Source organism: Pistacia vera, unplaced genomic scaffold (genome assembly GCF_008641045.1).
Source record: "Pistacia vera cultivar Batoury unplaced genomic scaffold, PisVer_v2 Contig683, whole genome shotgun sequence".
NCBI classification, from domain to species: Eukaryota; Viridiplantae; Streptophyta; class Magnoliopsida; order Sapindales; family Anacardiaceae; genus Pistacia; species Pistacia vera.
Window position 1 is genome coordinate 20264 of NW_022196538.1, and position 9688 is coordinate 29951.

A 9688-nucleotide genomic window follows, 5' to 3' on the forward strand; every position below is an offset into this window, starting at 1 on the left:
GGCCAGACATAATTAAATCCATTTAAAACTGTCTTTCTGGATAGACCATACATGCTATATATGAATTGTTGTTCTCCAAATATCTTTTCAAGGCGACGGACACAATACAGGAAACTGGCATTATCTGATTGAAACATAACATAAAATATGATGCAAACCTACCTTAAATTATTTAGGTTTGAATTTGACGTATTACCCTTTCCGGCAAATTATTAGAGTATATCCTGTATCCTAAACTGACCGTCAATTAATTTTTTATTTTGTAGTAACGTAATAGTTTTTCAGTTATTAATTTTATTTGACTAATTTTAGTGACGCTTGATGTTTAAGCTAATTTATTTGACTCCTTGTAGTGTTCAAATATAAGAAATTATCTTAAGGTTAGCGCTTGGTATTCCACTCGTCTAATTTAGTAGAAATAATCATATATGCGTACTTATTTATCAGCTAATGGGTTGCTTTAACGGTGGAGGAGAAGTCTTTCTACTTCTGCCTATTTTAAATGAAATAAAATAAAAAAAAATTCTCAATTAACCAAATGACCTCCCAGATTTTTAAGGGATCCTAGGACTTTGTAACAACCGTTACTTTTTAACTAATATGAGCTGATTGCTTCATTATTCTAAATTCATGTATTTATAATAAATACATTATGAAGGATAAAAAACGAATAATTAAATTATTCTTACCCAATCTCTATTCAATCCTAATCTATATATGTATATCTATGTATCTGTATACTTATATAATCCTAAGACATGCCTTATTTGAATGCCATGTAGGATTTTTTAAATTTTAGAATTGCTTCATGTTACATGTTATAAGATTGTCCGACATATGATTACATGTGATTGGTGATGATACGGTGTTTTTACATTTTGTTGCATGTGATTGGTGATGACGTGAGACATGTGTCAATGTGTAGGATTTTTGGTTTCATGTAACTGAATTTAATTGGTGTTTGATATTATTTGTATCAATGACACATATTAATAACAATATTATTGACTCATGATTTATGGGTTTGTTTAATCACATAAATATAAACACTTCACATTCACATTAAAGAGAGAGATAATTATTTAAAAGTAAAAGCCTAAAGGGATTGATAATTGATACGTTGTATTTGTTTGATATGAATGTGAATGTTTGGAGTTATTTATATGAATTTGGAAGAATTGATAAGTTGTATTATTGATGCAACGTATGTATTATGTAGTGTTGTGTATGTAGAATTAATTTGAAGGATTAGAGATATTTATGAGAATGTGAAGGGATTGATATATATATATATATAGAAAGATAGATTACCTTGAAGATTATTATGAATGTTTAGGGATGATTGGTTGGAATAACTTGGTGGGTATGTTATATTAATGTTTGGTTGAGAAGAATAAATTAGTGAGTATATTATATTAATTACTAAATTGTCCTCTTTTTTAAATAATAATTTTATTTTTATTATTATTTTTTGAATAATTCTTTTAACCCCCAACATTTCAAATTTAGCTAAATACCCTAGTAATAAAAAAAGTTTAAAATTTAACAAAAACACCTCCACCAACCTCAAACCACTTTACGCAGCGACGACAGTGGAGATCTGACTGTGAAACGGCCATCGTTTCATGACCAAATATTTGGCCTTTCATGACTAGGTCTAGCTGTTTCCGACCATAGATTTGATCCATGGCCGAAAACAGCCTCAACTGCACATGGTTGACCAAATCTGGCCGATCGTGCACCATTTCGTCACCGCCAATGGTGGCAACGGTTGGCAATGGTGGCCAAATCTGACCACCACCCTTGGATAATTTTTTAAAATTTCATAGGTATTTATGTCCTAAATTTTTTTATATAAAGATAAAATATTTAGTTAATATTTTTGTAAATTATTTTTAAAATAAGGGTATTATTATCTTAAATTTTTATTAATAATAGATAAAATTATAATAAAATTAAGATTATTAAATAATTTGAAAATATCTAAAAAAAAATGAAGATAAGATTATATATTATATTAATAACTATTATTAGTATAAAAAAATTACGATAATTAAATAATATAAGATTAAATTACCCGTTTAGGGTTTGTTTTACTTCACAGCACAGACAAATTTCCCTGCCTACCCTAGCAAGACAGGAACAAGACCTAACCTTTTTAGCTTTTGTCTTTTGATTTCGAGAGCCGCTACAAATGAAACCAAAATTTGTGATGTCGGTCGGATTCGGCTGTTCAGCCATGATCCTACCGTCTAGCTGCGATCGCATGGTTGGATTTGGTTGGAGTCGGCTGTTTGGCCGTTTGGACGCGATCGCATGACCGGATTTGCTCCGATTCAGTCGTTGGACCACGGTTGAATACTTTTGTCTCCTCTGCATCCGATTCCGATATTCTTAATCAGGTTACAAATCTATGTTCGATTAATTTATTATATGACTTTAGAGTTTTATTTTTTTCAAACCCTAGCAGTTTGCGGCACGTCACGGCTAGTTGCTATTTTTATTTTATCTTTTGATGGTGAGATTTGGTGTTTATTGTTTCTGGTTGCTTTAAGATAATTTTTGCGTTTATTGGAATTAATTGTTGGCGATTTATTTATTTATTTTTGGTTTTGTTTATGGAGTGTTAAGTGTATTTGGATGATTAGTTCTTGATTACTGGGCCTTTTTTTTTTTTTTTTTTTTTTTTTTTTTTTTTTTTTTTTTTTTTTTTGTTTTTTTAATGTTTGGTGATCGTGTGCTTAGAAGGTGTTTGGTAGCTTCGTAGATATTGAAGTGTAAATGTTGATAATAAAACAGAATCTTAACGTGCTTATTGGGATTAATGGTTTTTGAATTATGACTTGTAACTTGATGTTCAAATTAGGATGGTTGAAACATGTGGATAAATGGATAAGTGTAAGGGGCCGATAAGTGTTATGATTTTGGGCTTTGGTGGAAGGATTTTGGATGGGTTATATGGAATTATCAGGAAGGGGGTTTATCAAGTTGAAAAGAGGAAACTGGATAGAGACAGAAAATAGGAAATTTAGAGCATGGTTTTTGATTATGTCTACTTGAATGGTGGTGATGAGAGAGCATACGGGTGGCTATTGGGAGCAGCATAAAGCAATTACCATAGAAAAAGGGTTTCTGTGTTCACCTGAGTATTTTTACATGTCAAATATTTGAAATGACCTTGAAATTTAAGATAATCTAACTAATGTTTGCTATACTGTTTTATTGAATTTATAGCCTATATCAAGATTAATTGGTTTCAAATCCCAGTCTTGCCATAGAGAACTGAAGTTGGCTATGATTGGGATCTAGAGCATTAGGTCTACACCTTGACAATGCCTAACACTTGAGTTATGGGCCTTGAGCTGGGTTTAGATGTAATTTGTTTGTTAACAGGTTTGTACTTTCAGGAAGCCATTGCTAGCATCATAGATTGGATCGGCATCGGCCCAAAATCTTGCGCATTGGTCTTTACGGTGCTTCCTCTATCAATTAGATCCTTTACCATAGAATAAAGTATCTAGGCATATTATTTCTTCATATTTTGACTTCTATGAAGTTGCTTCCTTTGCAAAGCTGATAAAAATCATTTTTTCCACGATGCATATGTAGAAAGCTTTTTTTTTTTTTTTTTTCTAGTATTTATTAGTGTATTTGCTCTTTCTTCCCCTTTTTTTTCTTTCTATAGTTGAGATAATTGTACGTAATGACAAAACACAACCATATTATTAAAAGCTTGTGGTAAGAACGGGTTTCATTCTAGTGCCCAAAAATAATATTGTAAAGCTTTTGTATGTTCTCCGTTACTTGCGTGGATAAGGCTTATGTTATATAGTATAATTTTAGATGGATGTTCCCAGTTACTTGTGAGCATGCTTATGTAAATTAAAGAACTTTGTGATTTATTTTAAATAAGTTAGTATATTTATTGTCACGATATTTAAATTTTAGATGGATGTTACCAGTTACTTGTGAGCATGCTTATGTAAGTTAAAGAACTCGGTGATTTATTTTAGATATGTATAAAAATTATTAGATTTATAATATACTTTTATGTGATTTAAGCCCAAATGATAAGCTAGATTGTTGGATGCCCGAATCATATAAAGCACTACCGGCCTAAAGATATTGATAGCCGAAATGATAAGCTATTCCTACTATTACCCCAAAATGTTTAAAATGGGTGAATTTAGAATGACAATTTATGTTTGGAATAGTTGTATTAAATAATAAACATCATTAGTCTATGTTTGAAATTGTTATAACTTAGAAATTAATCACTTCATTTTTAATTTCTATAATTAAATAAATGTAATTAATTCAAATCAGAACATTATTTATCATTTACATTCTTTCTCCAAATCAAAAACCTACAGAATTTGGTAGTTACTGTTATGATAATACTTAATTTGGTAATAAAATAATCACACATTGGTTTAAATGCATTTATCAGTTTCAAAACTGAACTTGTTTTCTTGTTTTTGTTATTTTAGTTTTTCATTATCATTTTCCTTTGCTGAAGCAATATTATTGAGGAGTTATAAGTTTATTGATTCTATGCACACCATAAGGTGTCATGAATTTAACTTTAACTTGTATCAGTCAAAAAATGTTTATGTAATCACATGGTAAACATAAAGTGAAATATGTTTGTTCATAATTTTTCTTTCAATGCCCAATTATTCAAATGCATAATAAATCATCTTGCAGAATTTCTTCCCCCTTATTATATTTACCACAATTGATATGGGGGCTACGTGGCTTCATAATCTGTTCGCATAAGAAACTCGTTTGATATTATATACTTGGTAGATGATTTTAAGGGGACTTGTCAAACCTTCTTGTTGAAATACCTTGGTTATGCTATTTAGTTCACATCTTTGGATTGAGTTTTGTGAGTTTTAATTGTTTTGGATGTGATGTCAAAGAGTCTGGTGCTGATTTGTTACATTATGTGTAAGTATGTACAAGGTGTATCTGGCTATTTGGATGGACTTTTGAATGATACATTCTTATAATATGTGGTAGTTGTGCTTGTGTTGGAATGGGGAATATCGCTATTCATATAGCTTTGCTTGTTTCTTATAAAATAAATGTTTATTGGTAATCTTATTTATGTCTTTCCCACAGCCGCTTAAAAATAAAGAAAAAATCATAACTGCAATATTTTTAAGACTTTATACTGATTGATTTAATTGTTTTCTTTTTATACAGATTGATTTAATTGTTTTCTTTTTATACAGATTGCTTCAAAATTATTTGAATGACATTGCAACGACAGTTGAACCATGGTTTCAAGTATGTTGACTGGAAAATGAAGGTACCTTGTTATTTTGCAATCAAAAGAAAGAAACAATACTCAAGCCATAACTTGGTTGATTTGGTGGTCAAGTTCATAGTGTCAAAGTTGAATGCTCTTACATCATTGCTGTTCACTGTAGCTCTTTCTTGACTTGCTTATGTTTGGTAGCTGGTCACTCAGCTGCAGTCTTTGAATGACCCTGTTTGGCATCTCACTATTGAGAATACTGACCCTTGAGTTTCCTTTTAAAAAAAAAAAAAAAAAAAAAAGCAACTGCTTTGTTTTCAATGATTCTTTTAATGAAGAAAATGCATGGTCACTGGATTTATTTTATGATTGTGAAGCAAAACATCCCCTGTATGTTATGAGTCTTCAGTTAGCTTGTGTCTCATTTAAAACTTTTTCCAGTCGAGAAGTATAGGAATATATGGGATATACTTGAGCTATTTTTAGTTCTAAAAAAGCTTCTTTTCGTTGAGAAGTTGTAGGTAATTTGCATAAGGTGGTTAAGGGATTGGGTATTCAATTTTTATTTGAAATATGATGTTATTAGGCCTGTTTTTGTTATTTTCCCCTTGTGCAAGTTGCTTTGATGCATTTGACGTTAATTAGTTTACAATCAGTATAGGCTTGTGAGCATTGTTGGATGTATATGGTTGTAATGCATATTATGTTATAAGCATTTTTTTTTTTATTTTTTTTTTATTTTATCTAACGTAAATATTTTGCAGATGGCTTCTGCCAGAGGAGGTGGCATGACTGTTTTGGGGAAAGTTGCTGTTCCTAAACCAATTAACTAATCCAGCCAAAAGTATCCATTTGACTGCTCTCTTTCTTTCTTTTCATTTATTTTAAAGTTCAATTAATGGATGTGTTTGGGTTTCCTTTTAAATCTCATGTTTTCTCTCTTTGTTTCAATGTTAGAAAATCATGGGCTGGACCCGAATGTGGAAATTGTCCCCAAGTGAGTAACATGTCTTTGTTTTTGGGTTCTTTCCTGTCTCCCCCCATATTTGTAGCATTTAATTCCTCTGGGTGCACTTAATTGCTTCCTTTTTTCAGCCTAAATTTGCCTAACTGGTGCTTGGATTAATTTATAATTTTTATATACTTGATAGGGGTACACTTAGTTGGAGAAGTATCCTATTTATGCCTGTGACTGCTCTTTAAGCAGCGTGAAGCTATTTCATGAGGTGAAAGTTAAAATATTAAATTTTATTTGGAAGTTAATGTCTATGGCTCATATTGCTTAGTTTTTTAATTTTCAATCTAGTATTTTATCCTGACCCTAGTGTAATTCTTTTGGGTTTTGAATTATAAATTACTTTTCAAACAAATAAATTATGCGCAAAAGCATATTTCTATATTTGTTGAATTTAATATTTTAATCTCCAAGCAAGATAAATCATTGGTTACACATAATCGCTCATTTGTAACGACTATGCAAAAAGTGTATAATTTTAATACTCATTTTACTGTTTAATAAATAAGCAATTATTGCTTGGATTTTTTTTTCCTTTCTGTCTATTTGACAAACCATGCAAGGGCTTTGATGATTAGGCAGGATTTTATGAAAATTACCTTATGAAGTTCTGAATCATGCTCAAGTTTTGAGTAAAAATATAAAAAAAAAAACTTTATTGTTTTAATTAATTTTATAAATACATAAAATTAGAAAAAAAGTTATTGGAAAAAGCCTTATGAGAATTTAAATATTAAGATATGGACGTCTCAATAGTTTGAAAAATATATGGGCGTGATGTCATCATCAAAACCTAGGGGTTTCCATGCAATTTTTTTACTTCACAGCACAAAAATATTTCTCGCCTTCCCAACGTAGACAAGACCTAATCTTTTTGCTTTTTTCTTTGATTTCGTTTTAGTTTCACACGGAAAACGTTCTTCGACTGATTGGATTAAAGTTCTTCGGTGGCGAAAGCTGTAAGTTTTCTTGGTTTCTTTAAAATCTGCCCATGCTTTTTTTTTTTTTTTTTTTTTTTTTTTGATTATTCTTGGTTTTAAGGATCTGGCAAATCTAGCTGATTCTTTGAGGGAAAATTACTGAAACTAATCTTACAACTCAGTAGGATTTTGAATATATTCTGTTCTAAGTTTAATTTAACAGATCTACACAAGATCAGAGTTTGATCATTCTCTTGGATGTATTTTTTTTGTCAAATTTATATTTTTTTTTCTGGAAATTATATAATTTTTTTGTTTTTCCAAATTTTCAGTGTCCTGCATAGGAGGAATCTGGTTACATAGACAGACTTGTAACTTGCATAAACAAAGCTAGTTGATTTAAGTCAATTGATAGTTGTTTTCATCATGAGCATCCGCAGAGTCTCTTCATATGGATCTTCTTCTTCCTCTGGTTGGAAATATGATGTGTTCCTAAGTTTTTGAGTGAAGACACCAGAAAGAATTTCAGGGGTCATCTCTATTTTGCTTTGACTCATCAATTTGGAATTGTTAACCAAAACCCTAAACCCACCAATTGATCTGCATCATAGAAAATTGGAACCACATTTTGTCCCAATCTGTTCTTACATTCAATAATCTTAACAAGTTCATCCAAGCACCAAGGAGAAGAAGCATAGTTTCTTGAGAAAACAACAATTGAAATTCTTGATTTTTCAATTGCATCAAGGAGTTCTGGTGAAATGGGTTTTCCTATCTCGAGTGCTTTGACTCCTTTACGAGTCAAAGCAGAATTTCATTGGCCGTCTCTATTCTGCTGTGACTTGTAAAGGAATTAATGTATTTTGGGATGACAAAGAACTTGAGATAGGAAAACTCATTTCATCAGAACTCTTTGATGCAATTGAAAAATCGAGAATTCCAATTGTTGTTTTCTTAAGAAACTATGCTTCTTCTCCTTGGTGCTCGGATGAACTTTTTAAGATTATTGAATGTATGAACACATTGGGCCAGAAAGTGATTCCAATTTTCTATGATGTGGATCAATTGGTGGAAAGAAAACAGATGGGTAACTTTGAGAAAGCATTGGCTAAGCATGAAAGAAACTGTGCTTCTTCTCCTTGATGCTTGAATTGAAGTGATTAATACCCCTCGATGAGATTTGCAGGATAGGTATGTAAATTTCATTTTTTTTTTCTTCAGTGTTTGTATAAAAATATCTGGTGATAATTATTTGATTAACAGTTTTAATTATTGTGGTTTATGATAATATTTGCAATTATGAGTCAGAATTTATTTAACATGTTAATGCTGTAACAAGAAAATTAAGTTGTTCATTAGCTTCAACATTCATGAATCTGAAGAAAGTTTTAGTTTGAGTGAATTCATTGTTGGAGAAACTTCTAATGCAGGATGAAAGAATGGGGCCAATGGTTCAATGGAGCAATTCTCAATTTCCCATAATAACATTAAGATCTAAATATTGTTGCGTTATCATGTATATACACTATTTTTGTTAGGATTCTTTTAGAATTAGGATATATAGAATTAGGACAGTTATGCTATTATCTAATTAGAATAATTAGAATATCTTTTGAATTAGACAATTAAAGTCCTTCTAGGATTAGAATGACGTGTAAGGCTATATAAAGCCTAAAACAATTAGGGTTTGACAAAGAATAATCGATAAAGTTATCTTCTCTGGAAACTCTCAATTCTCATTCTTCTTGGTGGTTTTGTTTCCTCATATAAAATAGAAACACTTTCCTATCCTTGTAGTTCTAAGAAAACCTAATTTTAAGGTTCTAAGATAATTTAGCAATCATGTTGTATGGGCAAAAAATGATACTAGACCTTGTTACTTCATACGGCCAGTGCCATAGTTCAATTTTGGTTGAGTCCACGCTTATATTCATCTTATAAAAATACCACCTAGCGAGAAGACTCATTTTGTAAGAAGGGTTGCTCTAGTGGTCGGCCCATTCTACGAGCTGGTCAACGCCACAAGTCAGACCATTCCAAGAATTGGGCTACTCTATGAGTAAGACCACTCTATGATTAAGGTCACCCTAAAAATTGAGCTAATCTACATTTTGGGCCACTCCACGAGTTGGGTTTTTTTACAGGTTAAGCTAAACGAGGCTGTAGCTCATCAGCTTGTTTTCATTCCAGAATAGACTTTAAGTCTCATAAACTTCCTAGTTCATCCAAGATTCATAATCTTACATGAACTAGTACTCATGCTCCTATATGGATTAACACTACAAGTTTCCTGTTTACTCAAAACTCCTATTACAAAGACATCTAGTTATACAATGACTCAAGCTTCTTTGGCTTACTATATAAATAGAGGTCATTCTCTCATTATTCATTCAATCACACCCCTTCTATCTAATTTACTAAGTTCTTGCTTCCAAGAACCATCGACTTTCCCCGCTGTTGAGTCTAGTTCCAATTACTCTACTTCCA

At 31.3% G+C, this 9688-nt stretch overlaps 1 long non-coding RNA gene across 1 annotated transcript; it reads left to right on the forward strand.

The window, feature by feature from the left end:
• Positions 1-2116: 2116 nt before the first annotated feature.
• Positions 2117-8486, forward strand: LOC116113559. Its single transcript, XR_004125439.1, has 6 exons — positions 2117-2402; positions 5241-5317; positions 6031-6110; positions 6224-6263; positions 6418-6492; positions 7534-8486. It is a non-coding gene; the product is annotated as an uncharacterized LOC116113559 (long non-coding RNA).
• The last annotated feature ends 1202 nt before the right edge of the window (positions 8487-9688 follow it).